The following is an 18,612-nucleotide window of genomic DNA, read 5'->3' on the forward strand; positions in this document are numbered from 1 at the left end:
AAGCTTCACGGAGCTACACCCATGAAACCCTCAGCGAAGCACTCTCTGGATCCTAGCCCAGAGAGGAGTCGCTCCTGTTGCCATTGTCTCTAGGTTCCTGAGCCGATCTCTGGAGGTTTGGGGCTAGGAAGCTGCAGTTTTAATGAGCACCCCCAGGCCATTCTGACATACCTGGAAGTCTGAGAACCTGCTGTGGGAGAGTCTGGGGCCAGCTCTGAAGACACAGTCTTTAAAGCCCTCCCCCCCTGCCGCCCCCACCCCCCACCAGTCTGGACCAGTACGTTGCCCATGAGGGTGCCCCTTGTCTTCTCGCGGGATGTCGTTTGCTCTTTAGAGAGAGGGCGTGCGTGGCCAAGAGCGTGAGCTGGTGCCCTGGGTGAGCAGCAGTGTCCTGGCGGTCAGGGTCATCTGCCTGGACTCTCCATCAGGGCTCCTATGAAAACCACTTGTGTTTCCTGCCTGGGGCGTCTGCGATCTCTTGGAGCTCACTCAGCTGCTCTGGAGGTTGCCAGCCTGTGTCCCCAAGGACCCCCTGGCACTCCCCCACATAAATCTGTGGTACCCCTCGCAGCCTCTAAACCTGGGCGAGTTCCATCAAGCCATGTTTGCTTGTGTGAGTCCGCTCCGAAACTGCCCTGACAGGGCAAAAAGAAGCCCTGCTCGCCACGCGGGACCAGCGCTTACTGCAAAACAAGGCAGGATATGGGAGGAGGTGCCCTGGGGTCTTAGGCAACGTGGACCTGCGCTCTGGCTCTGTGGCCACCTTGCTGTGAAAATCACGAGACCCTGAGCCACGTGTCTTCACCTGAAAAAGTAGGCCTTTCCACAGACAGGCCAGCAGCCTGCTGGCTTGGACCTTTCCTGTGTGTCCTTTGACTTTATCCTCGGAGTCCTCACTCCCGTTTCAGCTCCCACCAGCCGTGTTTTCAGCTGTTCCGCCTGGGCAGTCCACTGCTGCTACACTTCCTGTGATTTAATAATAATAACACAACCCCATGGGGTTGTCATGAGAAATCAGTCGACACACGGAAAGCACCCAGACAAGGGCCTGGCACAGGGCAGTTCAATTGAGATTGAACCGCCACCACCACCCTCTTTGGATTTAAAGGACTTTGGACTCAAGGTGCGTGAGGACAGTGGAATTTAAAAGTATGAGAGAAAGAGCAGGGTCCTGTGGCTCTAGGCGACCCCCAGGTGGGGGTGAGAGATGGGGAGTGGTAGAGCCTTTCCCCAGGATTGGGAAAATGAAACAGGAAGCTCTGTCTAGGCAAGAGGGAACCCGATCCACCCTTGCTTGCTTCTCTCTCGAAGGAGGGCAGGACAGTGCCTGTGGCCTCCACCGTGGTCCCCTCGTGGGCTCAGCCACATGTAGCGAGCGATTCCCACCCACAGGCAGCACCGCAGCTCTTCAGGGATTGCTGTCTCCTATCTGTGAATCACACTGCTGGGGAGTAGTTTGCATAGATTCCCAAGTTTGTAATTAAAACAACTGAGAAACAGTTTTCACTATACATTAAAAAAAAAAAAAAGCATAGCTGAACAGGAAATGTCTTTTAAGCAGATATTGTGCTGTGAGCCCCGTAGAAATATTATCTTCTCATCAGGCCAGCACGGTTATCTCAAGGCTCAAAAGAAACTAAGGGAGCATCTTTTCTCCTAACCTAGCATTTCTTTAGCGCCTGATATGATTTCACATTTAAAGGTGACAGCAATATCTTTAACATTTTTCTATTGGATTAATAACATTTAATGTTCAAAGCAATAAAGCGAAATGCTTTTGTGAGGGTTCCTTATATCAGTAGCAGAAAATTCAAGTTTAAAAACAAAAGACCACACACTCAAAGTACAACAGACGTCGAGAGCCATAAACTCAGAAGGGAGCACTGGCGTGGAGGTGGTTTCGCGGAGTCGGTGGGTGTGGGTGTGCAAGGCCTGCCCCACCTGGTGCCTGGAGGGACTTGTGCACTTGGCAGGGAGCGCTCGGCACCCTCGCCCACTCCCCCAGCCATTCATCTCCCCCCGCCCCGGCAGCAGAATATGACAATGTTAGCATTTTTCATTTCCCTGACGTTACCATTAATAAAGCAATGATCCAAAAGGGGCTTTGCTGACTCTGTTCTTTATGCTTCCATCACTCACGACTAGATAATTTCACACAGGATCGTTTTAAAATTAAATGACGATAAAAACGCTCTGCTGTTCTGTGTTCACCAGTTCATAGAAGTCTATCAAGTCATTAATGTGTCATGACAAACTGCTCGATGGATACAAGAGTAATTAATTATTTGAATAAATAACAAGTTGAACTTGGGGCTTTGAACCACAATGACACCATGCATCCCATTAAGGGAGTCTTGGAACCTTTTCAGGGCGCCGGTCTGAAGAGTTAAAACGCAGGCCAGGGTATTTGGAAACGATGAAAAACAATTTCATAAACACAGGGTAACGTTTTAACAGGGAGAAAGCCAAAAGTGTCACGTTGCCATGCCCACATGGAGTTCATTCGGTGTTAAAAAAGTTCTCCTCTGCGGCCGTTTCAAGATACCACTTCATCAGTGATGATTTCAGGGAACAATTATACAGATTTTCATAATCACCATTAATCTCTGCATGTTTTTCAAGATAATTACAGCAATTATTATTTAGATTTCTCTTTCTATGTGCCCATTGTAGAAAGGAACAAGTGCTTATTATACCGGATAGTTCAAAGAACCTTGGATTAGAATTCTCTGTCATCTCTGCACTCATTATTTCAACTCGTGTTGCCTCTGAAAGTTCATCAGCTCTAGAAATGAGCGCAGTATGAGCAGGGCTCTATTATTAAACCTTAAGGTTGAGCTCAAACCGTGGTGAATTGTTCGTCTGTGGGACTGCTGGGTTCGGTTAGAATTACTGTCAGGTAGAGGGAGACGCCCCTGACAGATGCAGTCGGAGACGGGTGGCAGCCTCACACCCAGCTTCCGTGATCGACTTACAAAGTGAGCTCACAACCTGTATTCAGAGAGTACATTTCTGTGACATGCCCTTTAAAGGTTAATATTAAATCTGAAATCTGAGCACTTGGTGGCATTGTACTTCAGAGACACTCCCCAGTATTCCAAATGAAAGCGGGTGTCAGCCTAGGCATCAGTTTTGTCTCTGGCTGCTCCTTTTTCTGACATCACCGTGGTCCTGGGAGCTTGTCTGCCGGAGCTGAGTTTGGGGCATGTGATATATGGTTCTCATGAGAAGTTGTTTCCAGGGAAGAGCCCCTTGAACATCCCGCTGGTTGGAAAGGCGCCTCTGGGCAGGTCGATGGGCACGCCTGTGCCCCGTGCCTGCTACGGAGTGCAATTTTGTCATCTCCTGTCATTGCACACTCTCCGTGGGCACCAGCAGCCTGCCCACCTCAGCCAGAAGCTGCAGGTCTGGCTACGTGAGGGGGAGGAAGGCCAGGCCTTCGGTTTTTAACTGGGAATTCCAGTGTTTGAGAAAAATGCAAGACAGAGAAATGGTTTGATTTTTTTCCTCTCTTCAAATTAAGTTTTATTATAAAGTTATGACCTGGTTCAAAGGCACACGGCAGTGCGGTCTTACTTAAACAGGTTGGATTTCGATTGCTGCCAGACTTCCCACGTCATTTGGTCCATTTCTGTCTGCCACTGTGCCTGGGCTTTTGGAAACCCCCGGCAGCTTGGGGAGGATGAAACTTGGGGCCTTCGGGGGTGGCTGCCCCTTCGTGGCTCAGGCCATGGCTCCAGGGTGCTCATCCTGAGTTCTCCCCTGCACTCAGGGGTGCCCAGGCCCTGGTGAACGCGATCCCACTACTCAAGATCAGGACATCTGTGTGCTGTGGAGCCAGAGGATCACATTTTGTTCCATTTTCCTTTAACCTGTGGGCAGTCTCTTTCCAAATCTTAAAATTTATAACGTATACCTTTCTAGCTGTGTGATGCTCTAGCCAGTTGTCTTATCATTAAAGTACTTGGGCAAATAAACAGTTAATTAACAGCTTACTCATTGATCGTGGAATCAGAAGAAAAGGAATTAGAATGTCCCTTTTCATAGAGTCCTACTAGAGAATTCTCATCTGGAAACACAGCTTCCTTCAGGAACGCCGGCCTTCCCTCGTTTTCCAGGGTTGCCACGTCCTTGCAGGCCCCGGGCTAGCAGGGAGCTCCTGATCTGGGGAAAGGCACTGGGGTGGGTTACAGGAGCAGAGTAGTACTGGGAGCAAGGCCGTTGACTCCAACGAGTGACAGCTCAGGAGGTGACCCAGAGGGGTAACTTTCAGCCGGTTTAGGGGTTCACAGGCAGGAATGGGCTCTCCAGGCAGAGCACAGAGCAAGGAGCCAGGTGCATGGTAAACAGAAGGCCTGGCTTGGTCAGAAGTGGCAAACAGGTTACAGTAATTAGATCTCAAGGTGTACGGAGCCGGTGGGGGAGACTGCAAAGCTAGGTTGGGGTCAGCTTGCCAGGGCCCGGGCTAAGACCTTTGGATATCAACCTTTAAACTTGAGGAAACAATTGAAGAGTTCACAAAAAGGAATTACATGAGGAGTCGTGCACTGAAGCCAGCTCCAAAGATCCCTGGGGTGGATGTGTCTTGGCCACAAGTGTTATATCCCTGGGGCAAGTGCTCAGAAGACCCTGTGGAGACCCCCCCTACCCATCACCACTGCCCGCCCTGTGCTGGCCGCTTCACAGCCTCCACTCGGCGTACCTTCCATCCTGGTGCTCACCCTTCCTGACTGCGGCTTTCTGCTCCCATCCTTCTCTGACTGCTTCATGCCACGCAGGGAGGTGTCCCCATTTCTGCACCAGTTTTGTGGCCCTGACCTGGCCCCTCCCTTCTGGGCTCTGGAGCCCTTTGCAGAGCCGGGGTGGTGACACTCATGGGGCCGTGCAGAGGCTTAATTCTTGTTCAGTCACCAAGTTGTGTCCGACTCTTTGCCACCCCAGGGACTGCAGCACCCGAGGCCTCCCTGTTCCTTACCATCTCCCAAAGTTTGCCCAAATTCATGTCCATTCAATCGGTGATACCATCCAACTATGGATGCATGTGTAAGTGTCCCTGACGCTGTCTCCTGGACAGGTACCCCAGGGCAATGCTCCCCTGAGCATGGGTCAGTGCTGGACAACCTGGATACCTTCTCTCTGCCCTTTAACCCCAGGAGAGGGGAGGCCTCTGGTCCAGAACTTACTATAACCCTTCGTGATTGTTGCTTTTGAGGCTTTTTGCATAGAATCTAGAGGAAGGGTAGAGAAATCAGCTGTTACCTACAGTGGGCCAGCCTGGGTGGATTTCGTCCATTGTTTCTTCTGAAGCTTAAATCCAGGTCTCCAATCACCAATGCGTATTTAATACTTAGGGTGATTCTTACCGTTTGTGAGACTGAAGAAGGTCAAGGCTGGGGCAGATTTTTGACATCATCTCGTGGCCCAAGGCTGTGCAGACCTAGCTGCACACTGCGGCCACCTGGGAGCTTTGAAGACTGACTGATGCCTCAGTCCCCCTCCTCAGACCAAGTAAAGCAGAACCTCCCAGGGAGAAACAGCAGCAGCAGCAGCAATTTTTGAAAGTTGCCAGGTGAGCACCAGCCAGGTGGCTGATGTAGCCCAAGCCGCTCACTCACTCAGATGAGGATGCTGAGACCAGACTGGCCCCATGTGGGCCCCCTGGCTCCACGGCCAGTTCTCTTCACTGTTACTTATTCTTGGTGTATCGTATCAGGAGGTCTGTGATGTGGGTGTGACTCGGCCGTGGTGAAGTTTTGCTGGTTGAAGTGCTGTTTGCCAGGTTTCTTCACCATGAAGTTTCTGTTTTTCCTTTTGTAATTAACGCATACGTTGTGGGAAATACTCCAGACTATGTAAACAGCTCATTCCAAATCAGATTTTCACCTCCTAGTTTTAGCATCTGTTGATTTTGTCACTCCATCCTTCCCTCAGTATTTCTTAGTTGGCATTTTATTATAAAGAAGAGTTTTCTCTTATCCCCAGTTTGTGTATATTGATGTGGACTAATGGATTTGTATTCATTCTTACCATTATTTATTTTGAAGCTCATCACTGTGAAGGGAGGCCCGACCTTCTGCTGCTTTCCCCTCGTTCTTTGAGAAAGTCTTTACTTTCTGGTACAACAAGATGTTACGTGTTCCTTCCCTGCCCAGCACTCAATTGGCCACTTCTCCAAAGAGCCCCATTTCTTTTAGAGAAGAATCCTGGAATCCCAAATCGGGGCACTGGGCATTCTCATCACTTTCCAGGTGCCACTGCTTCTCTGGCCCCAGGAAATAGAAGTGTATTACATGTGTGTGTGTTGGGGCACATACACATACATGTAAATGTGTGTATGTATATACATATACATATCTACATGTGTTCACCTCTGTAGCTGATTTTCTTCTTTTGAAGTATAGTTGATTTACAGTGGTGTGCTAATTTCTGCTGTACAGCAGAGTGACTCAGTTCAGTTGCTCAGTCGTATCCAACTCTTTGCAACCCTATGGACTGCCGCATGCCAGGCTTCTCTGTTCATCACCAACTCCTGGAGCTTACTCAAAATCATGTCCATCAAGTCAGTGATGCCATCCAACCATCTCATCCTGTGTCGTCCCCTTCTCCTCCTGCCTTCAATCTTTCTCAGCATCAGGGTCTTTTCCAGTGAGTCAGTTCTTCACATCAGGTGGTGAAAGTATTGGAGCTTCAGCCTCAGCATCAGTCCTTCCAATGAATATTCAGGACTGACTTGGTTATACACATGTATCCATTCTTTTTTTTTTTTTTTTTTGATATTGTTTCCCACTATGGTTTATACAAGGAGATTGGATATAGTTCCCGTGCTGTACGGCAGGACCTTGTTGTTTATCCGTTCTAAGCGCGGTAGTCTGCATCTAGTAACCCGGAACTCCCAGTGCATCCCTCTTGCCCTCCCTCTCCCGCTCGGCAACCACAAGTCTGTTCTGTATATGGTGGAATACTGTGTTCAGTCACTCAGTCGTGTCCAGCTCTTTGTGATGGCAAGGACTGTAGCTCGCCAGGCTCCCCTGTCCATGGAATTTTCCAGGCAAGACTACTGGAGCAGGTTGCCATTTCCTCCTCCAGGATACCTTCCCAACCCAGGGATCGAAGCCATGTCTCTTGCATCTCTTGCATTGGCAGGCAGATTCTTTACCACTGTGCCACCTGGGAAACCCACAATGGAATACCAGTCAGCCGTAAAAAAGAATGGAATGTTGCCATTTGCAGCAACATGGATGCAACTAGAGATTATCATACTAAGTAAAGTAAGTCAGACAGAGAAAGATAAATACCGTATGACTTCACTTATAAGTGGAATCTAGAATGTGGCACAAACGAACCTATCTGCAAAGCCAAAGTATACCCATAGACACATATCTGCTTATTAAAACCAGGTTCCTGCTGACACATCTACTTTCAGAGTACATTCTCGTCTTCTTCCCGTCATTTTGCCAACTTCTCTGCTGCAGCCTGCACATTAACAGTCAGCATCCTTCAGTGTTCCATCCTGGGCCCACCTGTCCTCAGTTATCACGATGCAGGTAACAGCCAAACACTCCCTTAGATCTCCTTCCTGTACTTGTATCCGGGCAGTCCTCACCAACCAGCCTTGCACTCCTGGTGCTTGTTTCCACACCATGTTGGCCAGTGTCTTCCCTTGGATGTCTCACAAGCCCTTCAGACTTCACACATCCAAAATGGGACCCTCCAGCTCGCCCTGCACTTCCCGCCCCCGCCCCCACATCCATGCCCAGCACCCTTTCTCCCAACTGTTTGAACCTCAGAACACCTCAGAAGCACCCTTGACTCCTCTGCCCTTGCTCCTCCATAGCCCATCGCCGCATCTCTTGATTGTGCCATCTAAATATCCCTCCCCCTGTCCCCTCCCCTCTGTTCTCACTGTCACAGTCCTAGCCCAGGCCCCCAGCATCCCGTGATTTGCTGTCAGAACCTCCTCCAGGTTGCCCCACCTCCAGCCTTACTCTCATCGCAGCATGGGAGACATCCCTAAAATATAAACATGATAGGTCCTCTCCAGCTCAGAACCCTTCAGTGCTTTCCCAGGGGCCTCACGGGGACATTCAGGCCACTGTAGATGACAGTCAAGGCTCCTTGTGAGCTGGCCCTCCGTTGTCTCCACCCTTTTTTCGGTGCAGCTGTAACAAAGACTGGGATAGATCTGTAGCCACCCCAACACAAGTTCTCTGACAGGTGGAAAAAACAAACTGCAGAACAGTCAGTTATGCTGTAATGCTATTTTTGTTAAAAACACCAATGAAAAAGGAAAAAGTGAAAGTGTTAGTCGCTTCAGTCATGAAGTCTTTGCCTGGACTGTAGCTTGCTAGGCTCCTCTGTCCATGGAATTCTCCAGGCAAGAACACTGGTGTAGGTAGCCATTCCCTTCTCCAGGGGATCTTCCTGACCCAGGAATTAAACCTGGGTCTCCTGCATTAGCAGGCAGATTCTTTACTGTCTGAGCCACCAGGGAAGCCTATACCCAAAAAAATGCTACATTTCTTCTTGACTTGCAAGCTAATAGGCAAACACAGGAAATGGAGGGACTGCAGGGGCCGTATGCAGACCACTACCCCGGCTGCCCCAGAGGACAGGGCTCTGCAGTCAAGGGGCACTTTCACGTAACTGGACTATTGGAATTGTTTCTTTAGAAAACATTCATTTATTGAGAAGTTGAGAAAAAGAAAACTTAAAAATATGTATGAGTTGGTTTTGAGACAGTGGGAAGAGCCCTGGAGAACAAAGTTCATCTCCTGTGCTGGGTCCGACCCTGCCAGGTCTGTCCCGTCCCCGTCAAGGCTTGGCCTCAGTCACGGGACAGTGGCTGTGGGTTGACCGGCTCGGTTTAGACCTCGCCCACCTCCCTGAGCAACATGCTTGCCCCTGGTGGCAGTACCCCTGGGCTGGCCCCTCGGTTCTGCCTCTTGTTCACAGAGGCCCTTGTGTTGCTCTCCAGCTCATGGAGGAGATTTTGTGTGTGTACACTGGGGAAGCAGGTGTGAACACATGGTGATAGTGACCCGCCCGGGAGCCCCTCAACAAGCCACAGGGGCAGGTGTCGCTTAACTGGATTTTATCTTTACTTTGAGGGAAATGCAGTTGGTCCCTGCCCCAAGCCTTGAAGTACTTACAGAGTTTTATACTTCCCTGGTGGCTCAGACGGTAAAGCGTCTGCCTCCAGTGCAGGAGATCCGGGTTCAATCCCTGGGTCCGGAAGATCTCCTGGAGAAGGAAATGGCAACCCACTCCAGTATTCTTGCCTGGAAAATCCCATGGATGGAGGAGCCTGGTAGGCTACGGTCCATGGGGTCGCAAAGAGTCGGACACGACTGAGCAACTTCACTTTTCACTTTCTGCAGCCGAGTGAGGGTGTTCTCCTTCATGTATTTTGAGGGCGTGGTGGGCGTGGCAGCCACCCATGGCCCAGCTGCATGGGCTCCCACCGCCCAGCAGAGACCCTCGAGGGTCCTCCTGCACAGCCCCTGGGGCCCTCTGGGGTGCTTCTTGGAATGGTGGGGCAGGAGGGCTGGAGGGCCCCCAGACTCCTCCTAGGATGTGGGGATGCAGAAAAGTGAAGCAGGCTATAGGACTGAAGTGACAGTTATCGTCAGGTGCTGTGCATTTGGAAGGTAGGGGCAGAGATATGGGGGGACTTCCTAATTACCCACACAAAATAGAACCTCAGAGACCATTCATTTGTGGCGTGAAGGCATCTTTATTTGAAAAGTGCCGTATTTCTGCCTCAGTTCAGTTCAGTCGCTCAGTCGTGTCCGACTCTTCGCAACCCCATGAATCACAGCACGCCAGGCCTCCCTGTCCATCACCAACTCCCGGAGTTTGCTCAAACTCATGTCCATCGAGTCGGTGATACCATTCAGCCATCTCATCCTCTGTCGTCCCCTTCTCCTCCTGCCCCCAACCCCTCCCAGCATCAGGGTCTTTTCCAGTGAGTCAACTCTTCACATGAGGTGGCCAAAGTATTGGAGTTTCAGCTTTAGCATCAGTCCTTCCAATGAACATCCAGGACTGATCTCCTTTAGGATGGACTGGTTGGATCTCCTTGCAGTCCAAGGGACTCTCAAGAGTCTTCTCCAACACCACGGTTCAGAAGCATCAATTCTTCGGCGCTCAGCTTTCTTCACAGTTCAACTCTCACATCCATACATGACCATTGGAAAAACCATAGCCTTGACTAGACGGACCTTTGTTGGCAAAGTAATGTCTCTGCTTTTCAATATGCTGTCTAGGTTGGTCATAACTTTCCTTCCAAGGAGTAAGCGTCTTTTAATTTCATGGCTGCAGTCACCATCTGCAGTGATTTTGGAGCCCCCCAAAATAAAGTCAACCACTGTTTCCACGGTTTCCCCATCTATTTCCCATGCAGTGGTGGGACCAGATGCCATGATATTCGTTTTCTGAATGTTGAGCTTTAAGCCAACTTTTTCACTCTCCTCTCTCACTTTCCTCAAGAGGCTTTTTAGTTCCTCTTCACTTTCTGCCATAAGGGTGATGTCATCTGCATATCTGATGTTATTGATATTTCTCCCGGCAATCTTGATTCTAGTTTGTGCTTTCTCCAGCCCAGCATTTCTCATGATGTACTCTGCATATAAGTTAAATAAGCAGGGTGACAATATACAGCCTTGACGTACTCCTTTTCCTATTTGGAACTAGTCTGTTGTTCCATGTCCAGTTCTAACTGTTGCTTTCTGCCTAACCTGGTAAAATTAGCCTCCTGACACCCAGGGGCAGTTTTGTTCTCTTGGCTTTGGGGGCTCTTTTCCAGGGGACGTTTAGCATCTGGACCAGCATGGGCCTTGCTCTCACAGGTGAGCTTGACCTGTGACTGTAGGGACGGCAGACACCAGGAGAGCCGAGGTCGGGGCACCCAGGGAGGCCGTCCCGGGCAGGCTTTGCCTCTGCACCCCCAAAAGCCTTTGGCCTCAGATTACGTAATTGAATGTGGATGCAGTTGTGTTTTTATGTAAAAGCAGAGAGAAAGAAAGGTCTATCTTAGATGGCTTTTCCATCTAGTGCAGGGCTGTTGATGGTTACTGAGGACTTAGTTTATACCTGGGGCTTTACATTTTTAACCTCATTTAAACTTTGCAGCCGTCCAGGTATGACTTCCTTCCTTCTGCAGTCAAGAAGCAGGCTCAGAGAGATGACATGCTTGTCCTGAGTCAGAGGTGTGGGCAAGGGGGTGCCTGCCACAGGCCCCCAGCCTCTTCCCAGCAGTGTACTGCGGACCAGGCGTGCCTGTTCCCCTCCACGAGGACAGTTGCCTCCTTCGTCCCACGGAGCCGCGTCATGCATGGGACTTGGGAGGCTCTGGTTGTGGCCGATAAAGCAGTGCTTTTGGCTTACAAGTAACGTGGCTAAACTGATTACTATGGGGATCCAGAAGGAAGCTGTTGGCCTTGTGTAAACTCAATTGGAATGTCACCTAGCAGACAGCTCTGGGGCGTCCACAAATATCTTCCAAGGAATTTCCCCAAAGTGAAATCAGAGAAAGCAGACCAGGCTTGGCCGTTTTGGTTTGCAAATGAGTTTTGAGAAATGGCCCTGAGATCTTGAGTTGTTGGCATTTTCCCATCACAGACTGTAAAGGACTTTTGAAATGCCCTAGGAAAGGGGGAAAGAAAGGGCCGGGTTGCTGATTATTTACAGCTCTGAGCCCCAAGCAGGTACACAGAATTAAAGGCCTCCCACCATTCCAACTGCATGTAATTTTATTGTGAAAATGACTGCCTGCCAATAAGTCACGTTGTTCACCCTCATCTCTGCGAGGACTTCTGAGGAAGCACAACTGAGCTCACTTAACACCACTTGGCAGCTGTAAGCAGATGACAGTTGAGATGCTGGTGGTGGAGTCTTTTTAAAAATTTTACATTTTCGCCATTGTTGTTCAGTCTCTTAAGTCGTGTCCGACTCTGCGACCCCCTGGACTGCAGCACGACAGGCTTCCCTGTCATTTACCATCTCCTGGAGTTTGCTCAAATTCATGTCCATAGAGTTGGTGATGGCATCCAACCATCTCGTCCCCTGTCGCCCGCTTCTCCTCCTGCCTTCAGTCTTTCCCAGCATGAGGGTCACATTTTAACCTATGACTTTATGAATCTCTGGATCGAGTGTGCTGGAAGTAATTCATGTGTCAGTTGGAGTATTTCCTCTTTGAGGAAGGCATCAGCTGGTCCTGGGCCCGGTGCCTTTGGGAGCTGGTCAGCAGTGGGTTTGTGTTGAGCCTGCAGAAGTCCAAAGGTATGTGTGTGTGGAGGCGAGAATGAAGGGAAGGCACCGAGGGATTGCCTTGGCAAGTAAAATTATAGTTCCCATACGCAGGAGCTATGGCCCTCTCTTGTTGCCAGGCAGAGTTCCCGCAGATTCATGGCAGAGGTGTCTGTGCAAACGAATCCAATTTATGTCCAAACAGAAATGACATGCAAATCGGACTTCTTCCCCCAAGGAAAGCAAAGGCAGGTAGCACGGTCAGTTGGGAAAAAAATAAATAAATAACTGCCCCCCCCACCTCCTTTCCGTCTTTAGAAGAGGGAGTGGTATTAATATAGTAGCAGATTAGAGCTTTATTTGTTTAAACCTTGCAGATTCTGTAAGCATTCACAATCCTCTTGACTTGTAGTGCCTGATTGTAAAAAGAACAGTTGAATGAGCTCATTGTTTCCTGGTTTTTTTTCTGTAATGTATTTTACAAACACTCCGGTGACAGGCCTGACACGCTGATTTCTATGTAGTCGCACTTCAGTTTGGGATTACAGCATTAATAACAGAGTTCCATGCATCATGCCATTTTTAAGCATGATCGTTATGATAAAGGGCATATACTTAATTACAGGCCTGCTTAATTACAGCTCTGTTGAAGCTCGTTTGTTTAGGAGAATGCTAATTGCGCTACGGAGCCCACGGCACATCCTTGCTTTCATCTGCTGTGTACCGCTCGGTGCCGAGGATCAGCGTTTTGTTAAAACTGCCACCAAAAGTAAAATTGAAAAAGAGAAAAAGGGGGCGGGGGGAAGGAAGAAGACGAAGAGAGCACTCGTCCTAGTCCTGAAAGGTGGCCTGCCTGGCGCGGGGCTGTGGGCCTGCACAGAAGCCCCTCCTGGGCAGATGCCCTGTGGTCCCCGCTTTACAGGCAGGGCGGCCAAGGCCCAGAGGGGTGAGATGGCCACACACCTGCTGCACATCCTCCCTGCCACAGCCATGGCATTGCCACTGCCAGCTGGGCACCTGGGCTCAAATCCTGGCCCCATCAAACTCCCTAACGCCTCAGCTTTGGGTTCCTTAAACGTTAACTTGCCCGTGACTATCGTGGAGGACGTTATTTGGTGCACGTTGGCTCTCTTGGGTGTGGTCAGTAAATGCGGTTTCCTTTCCTTCACACTCTCTCTGGCCTAGACTTGGGCAGGGGAGAAGTTCTGCTACATCCAAGGTTTCAGGGGGTCATGGGACTGGGACAATGGATTGCTCTGGGCCCCGGAAGCTCCACCTTCAGTGCCAGTGAGGAAAGGACAGACCTCTGTGTCCTGCCTCTGGGTTGTGCCCATGGATCGGTCAGGCTGTGTTCATGTGAGAGCCTTGTGCAAGCCCAGGCTGCCTGGGAGGCCTGGTGAGGGGGGGAACGAACATGTACCCCCTGAGTGGTGGCTCTGTGGGGGCTGCCCCTGCTCACGGCTCCCCCTCAGCCCCTCCACTGCGTGTCACTCTGACTGGGACTCGGCAGTGGTTGAAGGCTGGGGGAGGAGTGGGATGAGGACAGAGCACCAGAGCACAGTGAGGAAGACACGTGCTCCCCCATGAGGAGCACGGACGATGATTTATGAGATCTTTTGGAACATGTAAAAAATGAGCACCATTGATTTTAAGAATTATGTCTCACAAGCCTCTAGATATCTTAAAATGTGGAAAAGCTGCCCAGATAGGGAGAATAGAGATGGATGTCCTGGAATTAGAAGGGGATGTAGCAGTCCCACAGATCAGCTTTTCTACCGATACACAAGATCCCTCTCTAACCCCCTGACAAGTGGCCGTGTGTCTGGAACTTTCTCAGCCAGTGCTGTGCCCTTCCTTCCGGCTTCTCCAGAGGAGGACAAGGTCTCCCCCGGAAATCGTGCCCTGACGCCAGCCCCTCTTCTTGTGACAGCTCTCAGAACACGTGCAGACGCTTGACCATGTTCACCTCCAAGGCTTCTCTTATCTGGTGATGGCGGCTGTTCAGTCACTCAGTCGTATCCGACTCTGTGCGACCCCATAGACTGTAGCCCACCAGGTTGCTCTGCCCATGGGATTTCCCAGGCAAGAATACTGGAGTGGGTTGCCATTTCCTTCTCCAGGGCCTCTTCCTGACCCAGGAATCAAACCTGCGTCTCATGCATTGCCGGGCAGGTTCTTTACTGCTGAGCCACCAGGGAAGCCCCTCTTCTGTCTGGACCAGAACCCATCTAGCTGCACTTCTTCTCGCATGCGGGACACTGGGCTCTTGGGTGCCGGGTATGGTCAGGCCTCCCTACAGCAGCAGATCTGATGACTTCCTCTCCTTCCCTCCTGTGGGCTGGCCTCAGGTCCCTCACCAAGCTGTCCAGGACAGTGGTCTTGAGAGTGCAATCCCAGCATGGAACCCCTCCGTTGAGCCCAGAACAGACCAAGGTGGTGATTCCCCAACCCTGGCATGGGGACGGCTGTGCTGTCGCGTACAATGGCAGCTCCCAACTTCTAAACAGCCAGGTCACATTGTTGACTTGTTCCACTACAGACAAGTGTTTTTTTGTGTCTTCTGCTGTTATTCCAGCGTGAACATCTCTTTCATTCCATCTGACGCAGTTGGCATTTTGGACCCAAGGTACAGGACTTAACACTGACCTTTAACAAATTCCATCTATTAAATTTAGCCCATGACCCTGACTTCTTGAGATCTCTATTGGATTTCTCTCCCTTATCCAGTCTGTGGGCTGTCCCCATCGGCCGCATATCGGATATGCCTACTCTGCGTGCCTTCACTGAAGTAATTGATAACGCCCTGGGCACCCTCCAGAGAGGTTGCTTGAGGTCAGTGTCAATCTATTAATCAGCTTCTTGAACATCTAGTCCAACCAGTTATGGATTCTCCTACCCTTAACATTGTCCAACCGTACTTATCTGTCTTGTCTGTTCGGATAACGTGAGAAATTTGTCAAATGCTTTGCTCAAATCTGCCTTCTTTCAGCCTACCATAATCTTGGCTATGCTAGGGTTTTTTTTTTTTAAATAAATGAAACTTGGTTGGCAGATCATCTGTTCAGCAGACTCTCAGCGGCTCCTGGGGACCTGGCTCCCCTTTTCAGGGAGTCCGAGCGTGTCACCCCAGAGGCTGTTCCTCTTGAGGCAGCGCCTGCCCATTCAGCAGCTTCTGCCCCCAGGACCCCGTGGATTCACTCTCTTTTCCTCCAAGACTGTTAGAGTCTGTTCTCTAGAAGAATGCAAGGAGTATCTGGCTCTGCCCATCTTCCCATCCTGAACCTTAAGATGAGGTGGAAACTTATCCCCAGATTCTCATCTCTCTCTCCCTCCCCAGACGGCTCCCCTCAAGGTGGGATTAGGTCTGCGTGGTTCTCCACAGCAGCCCCTCTGCTGCTCAACCCCATCAGGAGGCCATCACCCCACTGTGCTAAGGGCCACCCTCACACTGCCTCTTGCTTCTCAGTCTTGGGAATGCATCCTCCCTTCTCCCCAGAGGTATCCCAGCCTGGAGCCCCGTTACAGGGAATGCTGAGCTCCCCAGGCACCCCCTGTGCTGGGATAGGAACACAGAGCTGACTCAGATGTGGACAGTCAGAGGCCCATGGCCAGCAGAGGAGACGCGGCCCTAGCCAGGCACCCAGCGGGGCAGGCAGGACTTCAGGGACAGCGTCCTGCAAGAGGACATGCTGAGCTGACCCCAGAGGGATGGTGGAGGGACGGGGGTGGACACAGGGTGAAGGGGGGGAAGGGAGCACCCCTCCTTGGCAATTCCTGTCCCTTCCCTTTGGGTGCAGCTGTGACTCCAGCCTCGTGTCTCTCACTCCTGCCCAGTGCTCCCCAGGACTCTCATTTCCTGTAGTAATCCGGCCCTTGCAGGTCAGCGTACCACATTTTCAGAACACAAGTTCACAGAACAGACATTGACATTTTGATGGAAACAGATGTCACCAGTGAGAAGGGCAATCTTCATCATATCTTTCCAGAACCTCCAGACACAATGATGGGCAGAAAGCCCAGTGAATGACCAGACAGGGTTCCCAGCCCAGGAATGCAGCCAGGGCAGGTGACCACAGGGGCTTTGAGAGTTTGAGGGACAGGTAAAGTAGGCTGTGGTTCCCAGCATCTGACATGGGGTGGGCAGGATGTGGGCGGTGGCTTCATGACGAGGGGACTGACTATGGAGGGAAGTGTGGGTCCAGAGGACAGTGGTGGGTGTGACTTGGGGCTGTTGGCGCACATAGTCACCTCCTGGCCCGTAGGTCTGTTGGAAAAGAGCTGGCCAAAGGCCAGCTAGACACTTGGCGAGCATGTAGTATTATCAAAACCATGAAAGGCCCTGGTGTGGAAGAAGCAGGTTTGCTGTCAGAAATAGCAAGTATCCCTCATAGGAGGGCCAGAGACTAGAGTCACTGCTTCCACCTATGTGGCCCCTGACCACCTGTCTGCGAGTGATCAGAAATGCTGCCAGTGCTGCATGTCCACTGGCCTGCATCAGGAAGCAGCCAGGGTCAGAGTGCCACGTGAGGTGAGCCTTGACTTCCAGCCACGGTGGATGGATGGTGGCAACTGCGGGGAAGGGAGCTTGGCCCTTCCCTTGGGTTCTGAGTGGGCCTTGTCCTGTCTATTCTAGAAGGCATCGCAGCCTTTCAGGGATCATCTGTTAAGGGCTGTATTTTCCAGCTGTGAATGCGCATGCATGGCTGTGTCACTTCAGTCATGTCCGGCTCTTTGTGACCCCATGGACTGTAGCCCACCAGGCTCCTCCGTCCATGGGATTCTCCAGGCAAGAATCCTGGAGTGGGTTGCCATTTCCCTCTCCATGCATGTAGAATGCGTGTAGGTGCTCAGATTTCCTTAGTATATTTGTGTATATGACATACTGCTTAAGGTGACAGTGGGCTCCCTGCTCCTTCCTGGGGAGGTGTCACACTGTCCCCAGTGCTTAGCTGGGTCTCCAGGCAGGGAGGGCAGGTCCCCGGGGCCTCTGTGATGCAAGGTCTCTGACCACAGATATCTCTGTCCGAGCCCCATGGCCCAGGCAGCCCTCCCAGGAAAGGAGGGGGTGTCCCATGCCGTAGTAGGGCCGGCTGCGGGGAGCTGGCCCAAGGTCCACCCCCGGCTGATCCAGGGTAGCCGGCCGAGCTAGTTCCTTTTCATACTTCCCAGAGAAGGTCCATTTTCTCCCTCCCCAGAAATGATGGAAGTAGCTTAAAATGAGACATTTGGCTCATCTTGTTGATCAGAGAGGATTTGTCCCAGAATTCTTTGCTTACTTCCTTTTCTTCTTTCTGCTTCTGCGACTCTCTATTTCTTAGGACTAAAAAAAAGAAAAACCATTGTCCACCACCAGTGTCCCAGACAAGGCCCTCCAACCCCGAGACGACAGGGAAAGTGGGGACCTTCATTTCCAGGGAACTAACTCATCACTCCACATCTTTCCGTAACCACAACTCACCAGAAAACCGTGAGGCCCCCCCATGCCGTGCCTGTGGCTGGGACTAGCGAGGCCAGTTTGGCCCCTGCTCGGGGCTGATGGGGACGCTGGACCCCGGGAGAAGCCCCTGCCCATCTCCCAAGCCTGTGGCTGCCCAGCCTTCACACTAGGAGCGCCTGTGTCACGCTCTGTCCAGGGTGACCTGTTTCCCTGGGTGCCAGGGTTTCCACATGGACGTAGGAATCCCTCATCCCAGGAGAAGAGGGGCAGCCCCAGGTCATGACTTGGTGGCGATGATGACCTGGGGACACTGTGGATGCAGGGCGGCGGGAAAGAACCTGAACCCCTGACCCCTGCCTTCCCTGTTTTCCCTTTTGGGGGCCCATTCCCACCGCTTCTGTGTCCTCTGAACACTGAGCAGACAGTTGAGCCTCCATGCAGCCCTAAAAGACCAGGAGCCAGCAGTGGTGGCTGCATAGGCCCACCTGCCGAGCTCACATGGACAGCTCACACCAACTCCTACACAGGCCGCACTGCCCTCCTTTTAAACCCAAGCACACCCAAGGTCATGGCCAGGGTTCAACCCAATCTTTTTGACTCCAGAACCACTCTTTCCCCCCAAACCTGGACCTTTCCTGTGAGCCTGACAGCCTGGCTGTGATCAGGACTCGGCCAGGAGGGCACCTCATGAACACACTCACTGCCCGCCTCCACCCCGAGCCCCCAGCCTTGTCCCTTCCACCCTGTGAGCCTCTGTCCTGCTCCCAGCCCCTCAGTAGCTCCCCCCACTCACAGCTGGGACCCTGGGTGGGCTCCAGACTGTCCTTGCTCTCACAGTTCCTGTCTGTACTTCCCTCTGGGTGTCTGCCTCGCTCACCAGGTGTGTGTCCTGGGAGCACGGATGGTACCTGGGCACACGTCGCCCTCGG

The 18,612-nt window shown here is 51.4% G+C and overlaps 1 protein-coding gene across 3 annotated transcripts in view; it reads left to right on the plus strand.

The window, feature by feature from the left end:
- Positions 1-18,612, plus strand: part of MVB12B (multivesicular body subunit 12B) — a 194,579-nt gene that overhangs the window by 147,636 nt on the left and 28,331 nt on the right. The window lies entirely within an intron of this gene.

Source organism: Bos taurus, chromosome 11 (genome assembly GCF_002263795.3).
Source record: "Bos taurus isolate L1 Dominette 01449 registration number 42190680 breed Hereford chromosome 11, ARS-UCD2.0, whole genome shotgun sequence".
NCBI lineage: Eukaryota > Metazoa > Chordata > Mammalia > Artiodactyla > Bovidae > Bos > Bos taurus.